This window comes from Taudactylus pleione, unplaced genomic scaffold, assembly GCF_031769625.1.
Source record: "Taudactylus pleione unplaced genomic scaffold, aTauple2 ptg000969l, whole genome shotgun sequence".
NCBI classification, from domain to species: Eukaryota; Metazoa; Chordata; class Amphibia; order Anura; family Myobatrachidae; genus Taudactylus; species Taudactylus pleione.
This window is the reverse complement of record NW_028285370.1, coordinates 767,124-785,665: the sequence shown is the minus strand read 5'-3', so window position 1 is coordinate 785,665 and position 18,542 is coordinate 767,124. Positions and strand designations below refer to the sequence as shown.

At 35.2% G+C, this 18,542-nt stretch overlaps 1 protein-coding gene and 9 non-coding genes across 10 annotated transcripts in view; all 10 read left to right on the top strand.

Moving 5' to 3' along the window:
- Window positions 1–18,542, top strand: part of ARMH1 (armadillo like helical domain containing 1) — a 484,180-nt gene that overhangs the window by 179,293 nt on the left and 286,345 nt on the right. The gene's annotated exons all lie outside the window — the stretch shown is intronic.
- Window positions 536–650, top strand: LOC148454793 (U5 spliceosomal RNA). The gene has a single exon (XR_015874631.1). It is a non-coding gene; the product is annotated as a U5 spliceosomal RNA (small nuclear RNA).
- On the top strand, window positions 2,573–2,687 carry LOC148454792 (U5 spliceosomal RNA). The gene has a single exon (XR_015874630.1). It is a non-coding gene; the product is annotated as a U5 spliceosomal RNA (small nuclear RNA).
- On the top strand, window positions 4,628–4,742 carry LOC148454791 (U5 spliceosomal RNA). Its single transcript, XR_015874629.1, has one exon. It is a non-coding gene; the product is annotated as a U5 spliceosomal RNA (small nuclear RNA).
- On the top strand, window positions 6,682–6,796 carry LOC148454790 (U5 spliceosomal RNA). Its single transcript, XR_015874628.1, has one exon. It is a non-coding gene; the product is annotated as a U5 spliceosomal RNA (small nuclear RNA).
- LOC148454789 (U5 spliceosomal RNA) lies at window positions 8,736–8,850 on the top strand. Its single transcript, XR_015874627.1, has one exon. It is a non-coding gene; the product is annotated as a U5 spliceosomal RNA (small nuclear RNA).
- Window positions 10,790–10,904, top strand: LOC148454788 (U5 spliceosomal RNA). The gene has a single exon (XR_015874626.1). It is a non-coding gene; the product is annotated as a U5 spliceosomal RNA (small nuclear RNA).
- LOC148454787 (U5 spliceosomal RNA) lies at window positions 12,844–12,958 on the top strand. The gene has a single exon (XR_015874625.1). It is a non-coding gene; the product is annotated as a U5 spliceosomal RNA (small nuclear RNA).
- On the top strand, window positions 14,898–15,012 carry LOC148454786 (U5 spliceosomal RNA). Its single transcript, XR_015874711.1, has one exon. It is a non-coding gene; the product is annotated as a U5 spliceosomal RNA (small nuclear RNA).
- Window positions 16,952–17,066, top strand: LOC148454785 (U5 spliceosomal RNA). The gene has a single exon (XR_015874623.1). It is a non-coding gene; the product is annotated as a U5 spliceosomal RNA (small nuclear RNA).

The following is an 18,542-nucleotide window of genomic DNA, read 5'->3' as shown; positions in this document are numbered from 1 at the left end:
TATATGCTGTCTGGTTGACGGATGCTGGGCTTATTTACTAGTGAAATTCAGAAATGTCAATTTTTTCATTCAATTTTTTAGAATTTGACATTTAAATGTTGATTTTGTTTTTTAATGTAAAACTGGGGAAATAAATGTGTTTCTTCTCTTGTAGATGATTCTCCAGAATACTCTGTTACCAAGATGTTATTCCAGCACTGTATACCATAGTGTTGTCTGTAGGTACTCGACCAAGTTGAAGAACTGGTTTTGAATCACCATTCGACAATTCTGACTGTAATTCTTTCTTTACTTGGTAGTCTCATTTGAATACTTTCCCATGATGCATCTGATACATTGCAGTGGTTTTTTTATTGTTTGTTTTGATTTTGCATTTTGGAAGTAAAATTTTGCCCTTTTAATTTTACTGTTGTAAATATATTAGTATTTTATAGTTTATGTTTGAAAATTGTTTCATATATGTGTCTAAAATCCTCTCTCTTGGTAAACTGAGGTCTGTTTGAATCCGGGGAGATAATCATGACACTTCTTTAGTATACTCTGGTTTCTCTTCAGATCGAATAAATCTTTCGCCTTTTACTAAAGATTTCCGTGGAGAGGAACAACCATGAGTTTCATGTAATTTTTTGATGCCTGGCTGATGCTTGGCTTATTCACTGGTAAAATACAGAATATCAAAATTGTTTTGGAAAACCATAGCTTCTAATGTTTTAGAAGGTTATCATGAATACTCTATTGCCATAGTTTTAGTATTCTTGTACTGTTATGGTTGGGATGGCCATTGGTGATTACCATCTATGGGGAATCATTGATGATTTGCACCCCTTTGATGGCCACCACTGCTGGGGGTACGATGGGCCACGGACTAATTCAAGAAAGGGGCGGGGCTAAGATCCGTCCAGTTAAAGTAAAAAAAACATTGTCTCTCTCTCATCCATCGATGGGAAAACTAATTAACATCGCCCGGCCACCGTTTTAAAAAACATTGATGGTTGATGGCCATCTTTATGTTATGGTATTTCAAGGAAGTTGAAGAGGTAAATTAGGTAGTTTCCTTTTGTTTTAGTTTGTTTGCATGAAAATTTGACCCAGTTTTGAAGTTTTACTGTTTCCAATTTCTGATTCTCTTTTTCGGTTTACATTCAATTTGTTTTTGACTTATGGTAAAATATGATGTTTTTACCTTTTTTTTGTATATAGTAGTTTTGGGGTGTGGTATGTTAGTTCGACAGTTCTCATGTTGATGTGCATAATGTCGACATGTTATACTTTTAAACATGTCAACATTCAGAGGATGTCCATGTGGTGTCTGTTGACATGTTGAACACGTCAGTATTGTTGTGTCGACATTTTGAATATGATGGTAACTGTCGACCGTGTGTCTTTATACCATAGTTTTGTATCATTCATGTTGTTATGTGTGTACCGCAGCATTTGAAGTTCAAAGTTTGACCAGGAAAAATAGGTAGGGATCTGAAAACTTGAACGTGGAAACACTGCTTCGTAGTGTAAAGTGCACTCTTATCTATGTTTCATCTGATACAGTTCATAGGTTCTCTGCAAGTTTATCCTTTTTTAACTTAGAAAAATATTACATTTATTTAGGATTACATAGGATGGGCTTGAAAATTGTGCCTCTTGTTCTTCTCCCTACTTTACTTTCTTCTACTTCTTACTCCCCACTAGGGCACCTAGCACTTGGTTGCTTATGCTTTGCTGCCTATGTGGGTGGTATGTAGCAATGTATATTATCCATGTCCTTGTCCTGCTTTGTTTTGTATTCTACTGTAAGTCACTGGTCACCTATTTGTTTATGTACTTTGTAAGGTGCTGCGGAACACTTGTGGCGCCATATAAATAAATGATAAGAATAATAATAACAACTATAAGTTTGTTCTGTCCTCTCGCTTGTTGAAATGAGGTCTGTTTGCATCCAGGGAGGTAACAGTGACACTCGGTGTACTTGTCTTTTTCTTAAGATCAAATAAATCTTTTGTCATTTACTAAAGATTTTCATGAATTTCATGCAAGTTTTTTATATGCTGTCTGATTGACGAATGCTGGGCTTATTTACTAGTGAAATTCAGAAATGTCAATTTTTTCATTCAATTTTTTAGAATTTGACATTTAAATGTTGATTTTGTTTTTTAATGTAAAACTGGGGAAATAAATGTGTTTCTTCTCTTGTAGATGATTCTCCAGAATACTCTGTTACCAAGATGTTATTCCAGCACTGTATACCATAGTGTTGTCTGTAGGTACTCGACCAAGTTGAAGAACTGGTTTTGAATCACCATTCGACAATTCTGACTGTAATTCTTTCTTTACTTGGTAGTCTCATTTGAATACTTTCCCATGATGCATCTGATACATTGCAGTGGTTTTTTTATTGTTTGTTTTGATTTTGCATTTTGGAAGTAAAATTTTGCCCTTTTTAATTTTTCTGTTGTAAATATATTAGTATTTTATAGTTTATGTTTGAAAATTGTTTCATATATGTGTCTAAAATCCTCTCTCTTGGTAAACTGAGGTCTGTTTGAATCCGGGGAGATAATCATGACACTTCTTTAGTATACTCTGGTTTCTCTTCAGATCGAATAAATCTTTCGCCTTTTACTAAAGATTTCCGTGGAGAGGAACAACCATGAGTTTCATGTAATTTTTTGATGCCTGGCTGATGCTTGGCTTATTCACTGGTAAAATACAGAATATCAAAATTGTTTTGGAAAACCATAGCTTCTAATGTTTTAGAAGGTTATCATGAATACTCTATTGCCATAGTTTTAGTATTCTTGTACTGTTATGGTTGGGATGGCCATTGGTGATTACCATCCATGGCTCAAAAACCATCTATGGGGAATCATTGATGATTTGCACCCCTTTGATGGCCACCACTGCTGGGGGTACGATGGGCCACGGACTAATTCAAGAAAGGGGCGGGGCTAAGATCCGTCCAGTTAAAGTAAAAAAAACATTGTCTCTCTCTCATTCATCGATGGGAAAACTAATTAACATCGCCCGGCCACCGTTTTAAAATAAATTGATGGTTGATGGCCATCTTTATGTTATGGTATTTCAAGGAAGTTGAAGAGGTAAATTAGGTAGTTTCCTTTTGTTTTAGTTTGTTTGCATGAAAATTTGACCCAGTTTTGAAGTTTTACTGTTTCCAATTTCTGATTCTCTTTTTCGGTTTACATTCAATTTGTTTTTGACTTATGGTAAAATATGATGTTTTTACCTTTTTTTTGTATATAGTAGTTTTGGGGTGTGGTATGTTAGTTCGACAGTTCTCATGTTGATGTGCATAATGTCGACATGTTATACTTTTAAACATGTCAACATTCAGAGGATGTCCATGTGGTGTCTGTTGACATGTTGAACACGTCAGTATTGTTGTGTCGACATTTTGAATATGATGGTAACTGTCGACCGTGTGTCTTTATACCATAGTTTTGTATCATTCATGTTGTTATGTGTGTACCGCAGCATTTGAAGTTCAAAGTTTGACCAGGAAAAATAGGTAGGGATCTGAAAACTTGAACGTGGAAACACTGCTTCGTAGTGTAAAGTGCACTCTTATCTATGTTTCATCTGATACAGTTCATAGGTTCTCTGCAAGTTTATCCTTTTTTAACTTAGAAAAATATTACATTTATTTAGGATTACATAGGATGGGCTTGAAAATTGTGCCTCTTGTTCTTCTCCCTACTTTACTTTCTTCTACTTCTTACTCCCCACTAGGGCACCTAGCACTTGGTTGCTTATGCTTTGCTGCCTATGTGGGTGGTATGTAGCAATGTATATTATCCATGTCCTTGTCCTGCTTTGTTTTGTATTCTACTGTAAGTCACTGGTCACCTATTTGTTTATGTACTTTGTAAGGTGCTGCGGAACACTTGTGGCGCCATATAAATAAATGATAAGAATAATAATAACAACTATAAGTTTGTTCTGTCCTCTCGCTTGTTGAAATGAGGTCTGTTTGCATCCAGGGAGGTAACAGTGACACTCGGTGTACTTGTCTTTTTCTTAAGATCAAATAAATCTTTTGTCATTTACTAAAGATTTTCATGAATTTCATGCAAGTTTTTTATATGCTGTCTGATTGACGAATGCTGGGCTTATTTACTAGTGAAATTCAGAAATGTCAATTTTTTCATTCAATTTTTTAGAATTTGACATTTAAATGTTGATTTTGTTTTTTAATGTAAAACTGGGGAAATAAATGTGTTTCTTCTCTTGTAGATGATTCTCCAGAATACTCTGTTACCAAGATGTTATTCCAGCACTGTATACCATAGTGTTGTCTGTAGGTACTCGACCAAGTTGAAGAACTGGTTTTGAATCACCATTCGACAATTCTGACTGTAATTCTTTCTTTACTTGGTAGTCTCATTTGAATACTTTCCCATGATGCATCTGATACATTGCAGTGGTTTTTTTATTGTTTGTTTTGATTTTGCATTTTGGAAGTAAAATTTTGCCCTTTTTAATTTTTCTGTTGTAAATATATTAGTATTTTATAGTTTATGTTTGAAAATTGTTTCATATATGTGTCTAAAATCCTCTCTCTTGGTAAACTGAGGTCTGTTTGAATCCGGGGAGATAATCATGACACTTCTTTAGTATACTCTGGTTTCTCTTCAGATCGAATAAATCTTTCGCCTTTTACTAAAGATTTCCGTGGAGAGGAACAACCATGAGTTTCATGTAATTTTTTGATGCCTGGCTGATGCTTGGCTTATTCACTGGTAAAATACAGAATATCAAAATTGTTTTGGAAAACCATAGCTTCTAATGTTTTAGAAGGTTATCATGAATACTCTATTGCCATAGTTTTAGTATTCTTGTACTGTTATGGTTGGGATGGCCATTGGTGATTACCATCCATGGCTCAAAAACCATCTATGGGGAATCATTGATGATTTGCACCCCTTTGATGGCCACCACTGCTGGGGGTACGATGGGCCACGGACTAATTCAAGAAAGGGGCGGGGCTAAGATCCGTCCAGTTAAAGTAAAAAAAACATTGTCTCTCTCTCATTCATCGATGGGAAAACTAATTAACATCGCCCGGCCACCGTTTTAAAATAAATTGATGGTTGATGGCCATCTTTATGTTATGGTATTTCAAGGAAGTTGAAGAGGTAAATTAGGTAGTTTCCTTTTGTTTTAGTTTGTTTGCATGAAAATTTGACCCAGTTTAGAAGTTTTACTGTTTCCAATTTCTGATTCTCTTTTTCGGTTTACATTCAATTTGTTTTTGACTTATGGTAAAATATGATGTTTTTACCTTTTTTTTGTATATAGTAGTTTTGGGGTGTGGTATGTTAGTTCGACAGTTCTCATGTTGATGTGCATAATGTCGACATGTTATACTTTTAAACATGTCAACATTCAGAGGATGTCCATGTGGTGTCTGTTGACATGTTGAACACGTCAGTATTGTTGTGTCGACATTTTGAATGTGATGGTAACTGTCGACCGTGTGTCTTTATACCATAGTTTTGTATCATTCATGTTGTTATGTGTGTACCGCAGCATTTGAAGTTCAAAGTTTGACCAGGAAAAATAGGTAGGGATCTGAAAACTTGAACGTGGAAACACTGCTTCGTAGTGTAAAGTGCACTCTTATTTATGTTTCATCTGATACAGTTCATAGGTTCTCTGCAAGTTTATCCTTTTTTAACTTTGAAAAATATTACATTTATTTAGGATTATATAGGATGGGCTTGAAAATTGTGCCTCTTGTGCTTCTCCCTACTTTACTTTCATCTACTTCTTACTCCCCACTAGGGCACCTAGCACTTGGTTGCTTATGCTTTGCTGCCTATGTGGGTGGTATGTAGCAATGTATATTATCCATGTCCTTGTCCTGCTTTGTTTTGTATTGTACTGTAAGTCATTGGTCACCTATTTGTTTATGTACTTTGTAAGGTGCTGCGGAACACTTGTGGTGCCATATAAATAAATGATAAGAATAATAATAACAACTATAAGTTTGTTCTGTCCTCTCGCTTGTTGAAATGAGGTCTGTTTGCATCCAGGGAGGTAACAGTGACACTCGGTGTACTTGTCTTTTTCTTAAGATCAAATAAATCTTTTGTCATTTACTAAAGATTTTCATGAATTTCATGCAAGTTTTTTATATGCTGTCTGGTTGACGGATGCTGGGCTTATTTACTAGTGAAATTCAGAAATGTCAATTTTTTCATTCAATTTTTTAGAATTTGACATTTAAATGTTGATTTTGTTTTTTAATGTAAAACTGGGGAAATAAATGTGTTTCTTCTCTTGTAGATGATTCTCCAGAATACTCTGTTACCAAGATGTTATTCCAGCACTGTATACCATAGTGTTGTCTGTAGGTACTCGACCAAGTTGAAGAACTGGTTTTGAATCACCATTCGACAATTCTGACTGTAATTCTTTCTTTACTTGGTAGTCTCATTTGAATACTTTCCCATGATGCATCTGATACATTGCAGTGGTTTTTTTTTTGTTTGTTTTGATTTTGCATTTTGGAAGTAAAATTTTGCCCTTTTAATTTTTCTGTTGTAAATATATTAGTATTTTATAGTTTATGTTTGAAAATTGTTTCATATATGTGTCTAAAATCCTCTCTCTTGGTAAACTGAGGTCTGTTTGAATCCGGGGAGATAATCATGACACTTCTTTAGTATACTCTGGTTTCTCTTCAGATCGAATAAATCTTTCGCCTTTTACTAAAGATTTCCGTGGAGAGGAACAACCATGAGTTTCATGTAATTTTTTGATGCCTGGCTGATGCTTGGCTTATTCACTGGTAAAATACAGAATATCAAAATTGTTTTGGAAAACCATAGCTTCTAATGTTTTTAGAAGGTTATCATGAATACTCTATTGCCATAGTTTTAGTATTCTTGTACTGTTATGGTTGGGATGGCCATTGGTGATTACCATCCATGGCACAAAAACCATCTATGGGGAATCATTGATGATTTGCACCCCTTTGATGGCCACCACTGCTGGGGGTACGATGGGCCACGGACTAATTCAAGAAAGGGGCGGGGCTAAGATCCGTCCAGTTAAAGTAAAAAAAACATTGTCTCTCTCTCATCCATCGATGGGAAAACTAATTAACATCGCCCGGCCACCGTTTTAAAAAACATTGATGGTTGATGGCCATCTTTATGTTATGGTATTTCAAGGAAGTTGAAGAGGTAAATTAGGTAGTTTCCTTTTGTTTTAGTTTGTTTGCATGAAAATTTGACCCAGTTTTGAAGTTTTACTGTTTCCAATTTCTGATTCTCTTTTTCGGTTTACATTCAATTTGTTTTTGACTTATGGTAAAATATGATGTTTTTACCTATTTTTTGTATATAGTAGTTTTGGGGTGTGGTATGTTAGTTCGACAGTTCTCATGTTGATGTGCATAATGTCGACATGTTATACTTTTAAACATGTCAACATTCAGAGGATGTCCATGTGGTGTCTGTTGACATGTTGAACACGTCAGTATTGTTGTGTCGACATTTTGAATATGATGGTAACTGTCGACCGTGTGTCTTTATACCATAGTTTTGTATCATTCATGTTGTTATGTGTGTACCGCAGCATTTGAAGTTCAAAGTTTGACCAGGAAAAATAGGTAGGGATCTGAAAACTTGAACGTGGAAACACTGCTTCGTAGTGTAAAGTGCACTCTTATCTATGTTTCATCTGATACAGTTCATAGGTTCTCTGCAAGTTTATCCTTTTTTAACTTAGAAAAATATTACATTTATTTAGGATTAATAGGATGGGCTTGAAAATTGTGCCTCTTGTTCTTCTCCCTACTTTACTTTCTTCTACTTCTTACTCCCCACTAGGGCACCTAGCACTTGGTTGCTTATGCTTTGCTGCCTATGTGGGTGGTATGTAGCAATGTATATTATCCATGTCCTTGTCCTGCTTTGTTTTGTATTCTACTGTAAGTCACTGGTCACCTATTTGTTTATGTACTTTGTAAGGTGCTGCGGAACACTTGTGGCGCCATATAAATAAATGATAAGAATAATAATAACAACTATAAGTTTGTTCTGTCCTCTCGCTTGTTGAAATGAGGTCTGTTTGCATCCAGGGAGGTAACAGTGACACTCGGTGTACTTGTCTTTTTCTTAAGATCAAATAAATCTTTTGTCATTTACTAAAGATTTTCATGAATTTCATGCAAGTTTTTTATATGCTGTCTGGTTGACGAATGCTGGGCTTATTTACTAGTGAAATTCAGAAATGTCAATTTTTTCATTCAATTTTTTAGAATTTGACATTTAAATGTTGATTTTGTTTTTTAATGTAAAACTGGGGAAATAAATGTGTTTCTTCTCTTGTAGATGATTCTCCAGAATACTCTGTTACCAAGATGTTATTCCAGCACTGTATACCATAGTGTTGTCTGTAGGTACTCGACCAAGTTGAAGAACTGGTTTTGAATCACCATTCGACAATTCTGACTGTAATTCTTTCTTTACTTGGTAGTCTCATTTGAATACTTTCCCATGATGCATCTGATACATTGCAGTGGTTTTTTTATTGTTTGTTTTGATTTTGCATTTTGGAAGTAAAATTTTGCCCTTTTAATTTTTCTGTTGTAAATATATTAGTATTTTATAGTTTATGTTTGAAAATTGTTTCATATATGTGTCTAAAATCCTCTCTCTTGGTAAACTGAGGTCTGTTTGAATCCGGGGAGATAATCATGACACTTCTTTAGTATACTCTGGTTTCTCTTCAGATCGAATAAATCTTTCGCCTTTTACTAAAGATTTCCGTGGAGAGGAACAACCATGAGTTTCATGTAATTTTTTGATGCCTGGCTGATGCTTGGCTTATTCACTGGTAAAATACAGAATATCAAAATTGTTTTGGAAAACCATAGCTTCTAATGTTTTAGAAGGTTATCATGAATACTCTATTGCCATAGTTTTAGTATTCTTGTACTGTTATGGTTGGGATGGCCATTGGTGATTACCATCCATGGCACAAAAACCATCTATGGGGAATCATTGATGATTTGCACCCCTTTGATGGCCACCACTGCTGGGGGTACGATGGGCCACGGACTAATTCAAGAAAGGGGCGGGGCTAAGATCCGTCCAGTTAAAGTAAAAAAAACATTGTCTCTCTCTCATTCATCGATGGGAAAACTAATTAACATCGCCCGGCCACCGTTTTAAAAAAAATTGATGGTTGATGGCCATCTTTATGTTATGGTATTTCAAGGAAGTTGAAGAGGTAAATTAGGTAGTTTCCTTTTGTTTTAGTTTGTTTGCATGAAAATTTGACCCAGTTTTGAAGTTTTACTGTTTCCAATTTCTGATTCTCTTTTTCGGTTTACATTCAATTTGTTTTTGACTTATGGTAAAATATGATGTTTTTACCTTTTTTTTGTATATAGTAGTTTTGGGGTGTGGTATGTTAGTTCGACAGTTCTCATGTTGATGTGCATAATGTCGACATGTTATACTTTTAAACATGTCAACATTCAGAGGATGTCCATGTGGTGTCTGTTGACATGTTGAACACGTCAGTATTGTTGTGTCGACATTTTGAATATGATGGTAACTGTCGACCGTGTGTCTTTATACCATAGTTTTGTATCATTCATGTTGTTATGTGTGTACCGCAGCATTTGAAGTTCAAAGTTTGACCAGGAAAAATAGGTAGGGATCTGAAAACTTGAACGTGGAAACACTGCTTCGTAGTGTAAAGTGCACTCTTATCTATGTTTCATCTGATACAGTTCATAGGTTCTCTGCAAGTTTATCCTTTTTTAACTTAGAAAAATATTACATTTATTTAGGATTACATAGGATGGGCTTGAAAATTGTGCCTCTTGTTCTTCTCCCTACTTTACTTTCTTCTACTTCTTACTCCCCACTAGGGCACCTAGCACTTGGTTGCTTATGCTTTGCTGCCTATGTGGGTGGTATGTAGCAATGTATATTATCCATGTCCTTGTCCTGCTTTGTTTTGTATTCTACTGTAAGTCACTGGTCACCTATTTGTTTATGTACTTTGTAAGGTGCTGCGGAACACTTGTGGCGCCATATAAATAAATGATAAGAATAATAATAACAACTATAAGTTTGTTCTGTCCTCTCGCTTGTTGAAATGAGGTCTGTTTGCATCCAGGGAGGTAACAGTGACACTCGGTGTACTTGTCTTTTTCTTAAGATCAAATAAATCTTTTGTCATTTACTAAAGATTTTCATGAATTTCATGCAAGTTTTTTATATGCTGTCTGGTTGACGAATGCTGGGCTTATTTACTAGTGAAATTCAGAAATGTCAATTTTTTCATTCAATTTTTTAGAATTTGACATTTAAATGTTGATTTTGTTTTTTAATGTAAAACTGGGGAAATAAATGTGTTTCTTCTCTTGTAGATGATTCTCCAGAATACTCTGTTACCAAGATGTTATTCCAGCACTGTATACCATAGTGTTGTCTGTAGGTACTCGACCAAGTTGAAGAACTGGTTTTGAATCACCATTCGACAATTCTGACTGTAATTCTTTCTTTACTTGGTAGTCTCATTTGAATACTTTCCCATGATGCATCTGATACATTGCAGTGGTTTTTTTATTGTTTGTTTTGATTTTGCATTTTGGAAGTAAAATTTTGCCCTTTTAATTTTACTGTTGGAAATATATTAGTATTTTATAGTTTATGTTTGAAAATTGTTTCATATATGTGTCTAAAATCCTCTCTCTTGGTAAACTGAGGTCTGTTTGAATCCGGGGAGATAATCATGACACTTCTTTAGTATACTCTGGTTTCTCTTCAGATCGAATAAATCTTTCGCCTTTTACTAAAGATTTCCGTGGAGAGGAACAACCATGAGTTTCATGTAATTTTTTGATGCCTGGCTGATGCTTGGCTTATTCACTGGTAAAATACAGAATATCAAAATTGTTTTGGAAAACCATAGCTTCTAATGTTTTAGAAGGTTATCATGAATACTCTATTGCCATAGTTTTAGTATTCTTGTACTGTTATGGTTGGGATGGCCATTGGTGATTACCATCCATGGCACAAAAACCATCTATGGGGAATCATTGATGATTTGCACCCCTTTGATGGCCACCACTGCTGGGGGTATGATGGGCCACGGACTAATTCAAGAAAGGGGCGGGGCTAAGATCCATCCAGTTAAAGTAAAAAAAACATTGTCTCTCTCTCATTCATCGATGGGAAAACTAATTAACATCGCCCGGCCACCGTTTTAAAAAACATTGATGGTTGATGGCCATCTTTATGTTATGGTATTTCAAGGAAGTTGAAGAGGTAAATTAGGTAGTTTCCTTTTGTTTTAGTTTGTTTGCATGAAAATTTGACCCAGTTTAGAAGTTTTACTGTTTCCAATTTCTGATTCTCTTTTTCGGTTTACATTCAATTTGTTTTTGACTTATGGTAAAATATTATGTTTTTACCTTTTTTTTGTATATAGTAGTTTTGGGGTGTGGTATGTTAGTTCGACAGTTCTCATGTTGATGTGCATAATGTTGACATGTTATACTTTTAAACATGTCAACATTCAGAGGATGTCCATGTGGTGTCTGTTGACATGTTGAACACGTCAGTATTGTTGTGTCGACTTTTTGAATGTGATGGTAACTGTCGACCGTGTGTCTTTATACCATAGTTTTGTATCATTCATGTTGTTATGTGTGTACCGCAGCATTTGAAGTTCAAAGTTTGACCAGGAAAAATAGGTAGGGATCTGAAAACTTGAACGTGGAAACACTGCTTCGTAGTGTAAAGTGCACTCTTATTTATGTTTCATCTGATACAGTTCATAGGTTCTCTGCAAGTTTATCCTTTTTTAACTTTGAAAAATATTACATTTATTTAGGATTATATAGGATGGGCTTGAAAATTGTGCCTCTTGTGCTTCTCCCTACTTTACTTTCATCTACTTCTTACTCCCCACTAGGGCACCTAGCACTTGGTTGCTTATGCTTTGCTGCCTATGTGGGTGGTATGTAGCAATGTATATTATCCATGTCCTTGTCCTGCTTTGTTTTGTATTGTACTGTAAGTCATTGGTCACCTATTTGTTTATGTACTTTGTAAGGTGCTGCGGAATACTTGTGGTGCCATATAAATAAATGATAAGAATAATAATAACAACTATAAGTTTGTTCTGTCCTCTCGCTTGTTGAAATGAGGTCTGTTGGCATCCAGGGAGGTAACAGTGACACTCGGTGTACTTGTCTTTTTCTTAAGATCAAATAAATCTTTTGTCATTTACTAAAGATTTTCATGAATTTCATGCAAGTTTTTTATATGCTGTCTGGTTGACGGATGCTGGGCTTATTTACTAGTGAAATTCAGAAATGTCAATTTTTTCATTCAATTTTTTAGAATTTGACATTTAAATGTTGATTTTGTTTTTTAATGTAAAACTGGGGAAATAAATGTGTTTCTTCTCTTGTAGATGATTCTCCAGAATACTCTGTTACCAAGATGTTATTCCAGCACTGTATACCATAGTGTTGTCTGTAGGTACTCGACCAAGTTGAAGAACTGGTTTTGAATCACCATTCGACAATTCTGACTGTAATTCTTTCTTTACTTGGTAGTCTCATTTGAATACTTTCCCATGATGCATCTGATACATTGCAGTGGTTTTTTTATTGTTTGTTTTGATTTTGCATTTTGGAAGTAAAATTTTGCCCTTTTAATTTTACTGTTGTAAATATATTAGTATTTTATAGTTTATGTTTGAAAATTGTTTCATATATGTGTCTAAAATCCTCTCTCTTGGTAAACTGAGGTCTGTTTGAATCCGGGGAGATAATCATGACACTTCTTTAGTATACTCTGGTTTCTCTTCAGATCGAATAAATCTTTCGCCTTTTACTAAAGATTTCCGTGGAGAGGAACAACCATGAGTTTCATGTAATTTTTTGATGCCTGGCTGATGCTTGGCTTATTCACTGGTAAAATACAGAATATCAAAATTGTTTTGGAAAACCATAGCTTCTAATGTTTTAGAAGGTTATCATGAATACTCTATTGCCATAGTTTTAGTATTCTTGTACTGTTATGGTTGGGATGGCCATTGGTGATTACCATCCATGGCACAAAAACCATCTATGGGGAATCATTGATGATTTGCACCCCTTTGATGGCCACCACTGCTGGGGGTACGATGGGCCACGGACTAATTCAAGAAAGGGGCGGGGCTAAGATCCGTCCAGTTAAAGTAAAAAAAACATTGTCTCTCTCTCATTCATCGATGGGAAAACTAATTAACATCGCCCGGCCACCGTTTTAAAAAACATTGATGGTTGATGGCCATCTTTATGTTATGGTATTTCAAGGAAGTTGAAGAGGTAAATTAGGTAGTTTCCTTTTGTTTTAGTTTGTTTGCATGAAAATTTGACCCAGTTTAGAAGTTTTACTGTTTCCAATTTCTGATTCTCTTTTTCGGTTTACATTCAATTTGTTTTTGACTTATGGTAAAATATTATGTTTTTACCTTTTTTTTGTATATAGTAGTTTTGGGGTGTGGTATGTTAGTTCGACAGTTCTCATGTTGATGTGCATAATGTCGACATGTTATACTTTTAAACATGTCAACATTCAGAGGATGTCCATGTGGTGTCTGTTGACATGTTGAACACGTCAGTAGTGTTGTGTCGACATTTTGAATGTGATGGTAACTGTCGACCGTGTGTCTTTATACCATAGTTTTGTATCATTCATGTTGTTATGTGTGTACCGCAGCATTTGAAGTTCAAAGTTTGACCAGGAAAAATAGGTAGGGATCTGAAAACTTGAACGTGGAAACACTGCTTCGTAGTGTAAAGTGCACTCTTATTTATGTTTCATCTGATACAGTTCATAGGTTCTCTGCAAGTTTATCCTTTTTTAACTTAGAAAAATATTACATTTATTTAGGATTATATAGGATGGGCTTGAAAATTGTGCCTCTTGTGCTTCTCCCTACTTTACTTTCATCTACTTCTTACTCCCCACTAGGGCACCTAGCACTTGGTTGCTTATGCTTTGCTGCCTATGTGGGTGGTATGTAGCAATGTATATTATCCATGTCCTTGTCCTGCTTTGTTTTGTATTGTACTGTAAGTCATTGGTCACCTATTTGTTTATGTACTTTGTAAGGTGCTGCGGAACACTTGTGGCGCCATATAAATAAATGATAAGAATAATAATAACAACTATAAGTTTGTTCTGTCCTCTCGCTTGTTGAAATGAGGTCTGTTTGCATCCAGGGAGGTAACAGTGACACTCGGTGTACTTGTCTTTTTCTTAAGATCAAATAAATCTTTTGTCATTTACTAAAGATTTTCATGAATTTCATACAAGTTTTTTATATGCTGTCTGGTTGACGGATGCTGGGCTTATTTACTAGTGAAATTCAGAAATGTCAATTTTTTCATTCAATTTTTTAGAATTTGACATTTAAATGTTGATTTTGTTTTTTAATGTAAAACTGGGGAAATAAATGTGTTTCTTCTCTTGTAGATGATTCTCCAGAATACTCTGTTACCAAGATGTTATTCCAGCACTGTATACCATAGTGTTGTCTGTAGGTACTCGACCAAGTTGAAGAACTGGTTTTGAATCACCATTCGACAATTCTGACTGTAATTCTTTCTTTACTTGGTAGTCTCATTTGAATACTTTCCCATGATGCATCTGATACATTGCAGTGGTTTTGTTTTTGTTTGTTTTGATTTTGCATTTTGGAAGTTAAATTTTGCCCTTTTAATTTTTCTGTTGTAAATATATTAGTATTTTATAGTTTATGTTTGAAAATTGTTTCATATATCTGTCTAAAATCCTCTCTCTTGGTAAACTGAGGTCTGTTTGAATCCGGGGAGATAATCATGACACTTCTTTAGTATACTCTGGTTTCTCTTCAGATCGAATAAATCTTTCGCCTTTTACTAAAGATTTCCGTGGAGAGGAACAACCATGAATTTCATGTAATTTTTTGATGCCTGGCTGATGCTGGGCTTATTCACTGGTAAAATACAGAATATCAAAATTGTTTTGGAAAACCATAGCTTCTAATGTTTTAGAAGGTTATCATGAATACTCTATTGCCATAGTTTTAGTATTCTTGTACTGTTATGGTTGGGATGGCCATTGGTGATTACCATCCATGGCACAAAAACCATCTATGGGGAATCATTGATGATTTGCACCCCTTTGATGGCCACCACTGCTGGGGGTACGATGGGCCACGGACTAATTCAAGAAAGGGGCGGGGCTAAGATCCGTCCAGTTAAAGTAAAAAAAACATTGTCTCTCTCTCATTCATCGATGGGAAAACTAATTAACATCGCCCGGCCACCGTTTTAAAAAAAATTGATGGTTGATGGCCATCTTTATGTTATGGTATTTCAAGGAAGTTGAAGAGGTAAATTAGGTAGTTTCCTTTTGTTTTAGTTTGTTTGCATGAAAATTTGACCCAGTTTAGAAGTTTTACTGTTTCCAATTTCTGATTCTCTTTTTCGGTTTACATTCAATTTGTTTTTGACTTATGGTAAAATATGATGTTTTTACCTTTTTTTTGTATATAGTAGTTTTGGGGTGTGGTATGTTAGTTCGACAGTTCTCATGTTGATGTGCATAATGTCGACATGTTATACTTTTAAACATGTCAACATTCAGAGGATGTCCATGTGGTGTCTGTTGACATGTTGAACACGTCAGTATTGTTGTGTCGACATTTTGAATGTGATGGTAACTGTCGACCGTGTGTCTTTATACCATAGTTTTGTATCATTCATGTTGTTATGTGTGTACCGCAGCATTTGAAGTTCAAAGTTTGACCAGGAAAAATAGGTAGGGATCTGAAAACTTGAACGTGGAAACACTGCTTCGTAGTGTAAAGTGCACTCTTATTTATGTTTCATCTGATACAGTTCATAGGTTCTCTGCAAGTTTATCCTTTTTTAACTTTGAAAAATATTACATTTATTTAGGATTATATAGGATGGGCTTGAAAATTGTGCCTCTTGTGCTTCTCCCTACTTTACTTTCATCTACTTCTTACTCCCCACTAGGGCACCTAGCACTTGGTTGCTTATGCTTTGCTGCCTATGTGGGTGGTATGTAGCAATGTATATTATCCATGTCCTTGTCCTGCTTTGTTTTGTATTGTACTGTAAGTCATTGGTCACCTATTTGTTTATGTACTTTGTAAGGTGCTGCGGAACACTTGTGGTGCCATATAAATAAATGATAAGAATAATAATAACAACTATAAGTTTGTTCTGTCCTCTCGCTTGTTGAAATGAGGTCTGTTTGCATCCAGGGAGGTAACAGTGACACTCGGTGTGCTTGTCTTTTTCTTAAGATCAAATAAATCTTTTGTCATTTACTAAAGATTTTCATGAATTTCATGCAAGTTTTTTATATGCTGTCTGGTTGACGGATGCTGGGCTTATTTACTAGTGAAATTCAGAAATGTAAATTTTTTCATTCAATTTTTTAGAATTTGACATTTAAATGTTGATTTTGTTTTTTAATGTAAAACTGGGGAAATAAATGTGTTTCTTCTCTTGTAGATGATTCTCCAGAATACTCTGTTACCAAGATGTTATTCCAGCACTGTATACCATAGTGTTGTCTGTAGGTACTCGACCAAGTTGAAGAACTGGTTTTGAATCACCATTCGACAATTCTGACTGTAATTCTTTCTTTACTTGGTAGTCTCATTTGAATACTTTCCCATGATGCATCTGATACATTGCAGTGGTTTTTTTATTGTTTGTTTTGATTTTGCATTTTGGAAGTAAAATTTTGCCCTTTTAATTTTTCTGTTGTAAATATATTAGTATTTTATAGTTTATGTTTGAAAATTGTTTCATATATGTGTCTAAAATCCTCTCTCTTGGTAAACTGAGGTCTGTTTGAATCCGGGGAGATAATCATGACACTTCTTTAGTATACTCTGGTTTCTCTTCAGATCGAATAAATCTTTCGCCTTTTACTAAAGATTTCCGTGGAGAGGAACAACCATGAGTTTCATGTAATTTTTTGATGCCTGGCTGATGCTTGGCTTATTCACTGGTAAAATACAGAATATCAAAATTGTTTTGGAAAACCATAGCTTCTAATGTTTTAGAAGGTTATCATGAATACTCTATTGCCATAGTTTTAGTATTCTTGTACTGTTATGGTTGGGATGGCCATTGGTGATTACCATCTATGGGGAATCATTGATGATTTGCACCCCTTTGATGGCCACCACTGCTGGGGGTACGATGGGCCACGGACTAATTCAAGAAAGGGGCGGGGCTAAGATCCGTCCAGTTAAAGTAAAAAAAACATTGTCTCTCTCTCATCCATCGATGGGAAAACTAATTAACATCGCCCGGCCACCGTTTTAAAAAACATTGATGGTTGATGGCCATCTTTATGTTATGGTATTTCAAGGAAGTTGAAGAGGTAAATTAGGTAGTTTCCTTTTGTTTTAGTTTGTTTGCATGAAAATTTGACCCAGTTTTGAAGTTTTACTGTTTCCAATTTCTGATTCTCTTTTTCGGTTTACATTCAATTTGTTTTTGACTTATGGTAAAATATGATGTTTTTACCTTTTTTTTGTATATAGTAGTTTTGGGGTGTGGTATGTTAGTTCGACAGTTCTCATGTTGATGTGCATAATGTCGACATGTTATACTTTTAAACATGTCAACATTCAGAGGATGTCCATGTGGTGTCTGTTGACATGTTGAACACGTCAGTATTGTTGTGTCGACATTTTGAATATGATGGTAACTGTCGACCGTGTGTCTTTATACCATAGTTTTGTATCATTCATGTTGTTATGTGTGTACCGCAGCATTTGAAGTTCAAAGTTTGACCAGGAAAAATAGGTAGGGATCTGAAAACTTGAACGTGGAAACACTGCTTCGTAGTGTAAAGTGCACTCTTATCTATGTTTCATCTGATACAGTTCATAGGTTCTCTGCAAGTTTATCCTTTTTTAACTTAGAAAAATATTACATTTATTTAGGATTACATAGGATGGGCTTGAAAATTGTGCCTCTTGTTCTTCTCCCTACTTTACTTTCTTCTACTTCTTACTCCCCACTAGGGCACCTAGCACTTGGTTGCTTATGCTTTGCTGCCTATGTGGGTGGTATGTAGCAATGTATATTATCCATGTCCTTGTCCTGCTTTGTTTTGTATTCTACTGTAAGTCACTGGTCACCTATTTGTTTATGTACTTTGTAAGGTGCTGCGGAACACTTGTGGCGCCATATAAATAAATGATAAGAATAATAATAACAACTATAAGTTTGTTCTGTCCTCTCGCTTGTTGAAATGAGGTCTGTTTGCATCCAGGGAGGTAACAGTGACACTCGGTGTACTTGTCTTTTTCTTAAGATCAAATAAATCTTTTGTCATTTACTAAAGATTTTCATGAATTTCATGCAAGTTTTTTATATGCTGTCTGGTTGACGGATGCTGGGCTTATTTACTAGTGAAATTCAGAAATGTCAATTTTTTCATTCAATTTTTTAGAATTTGACA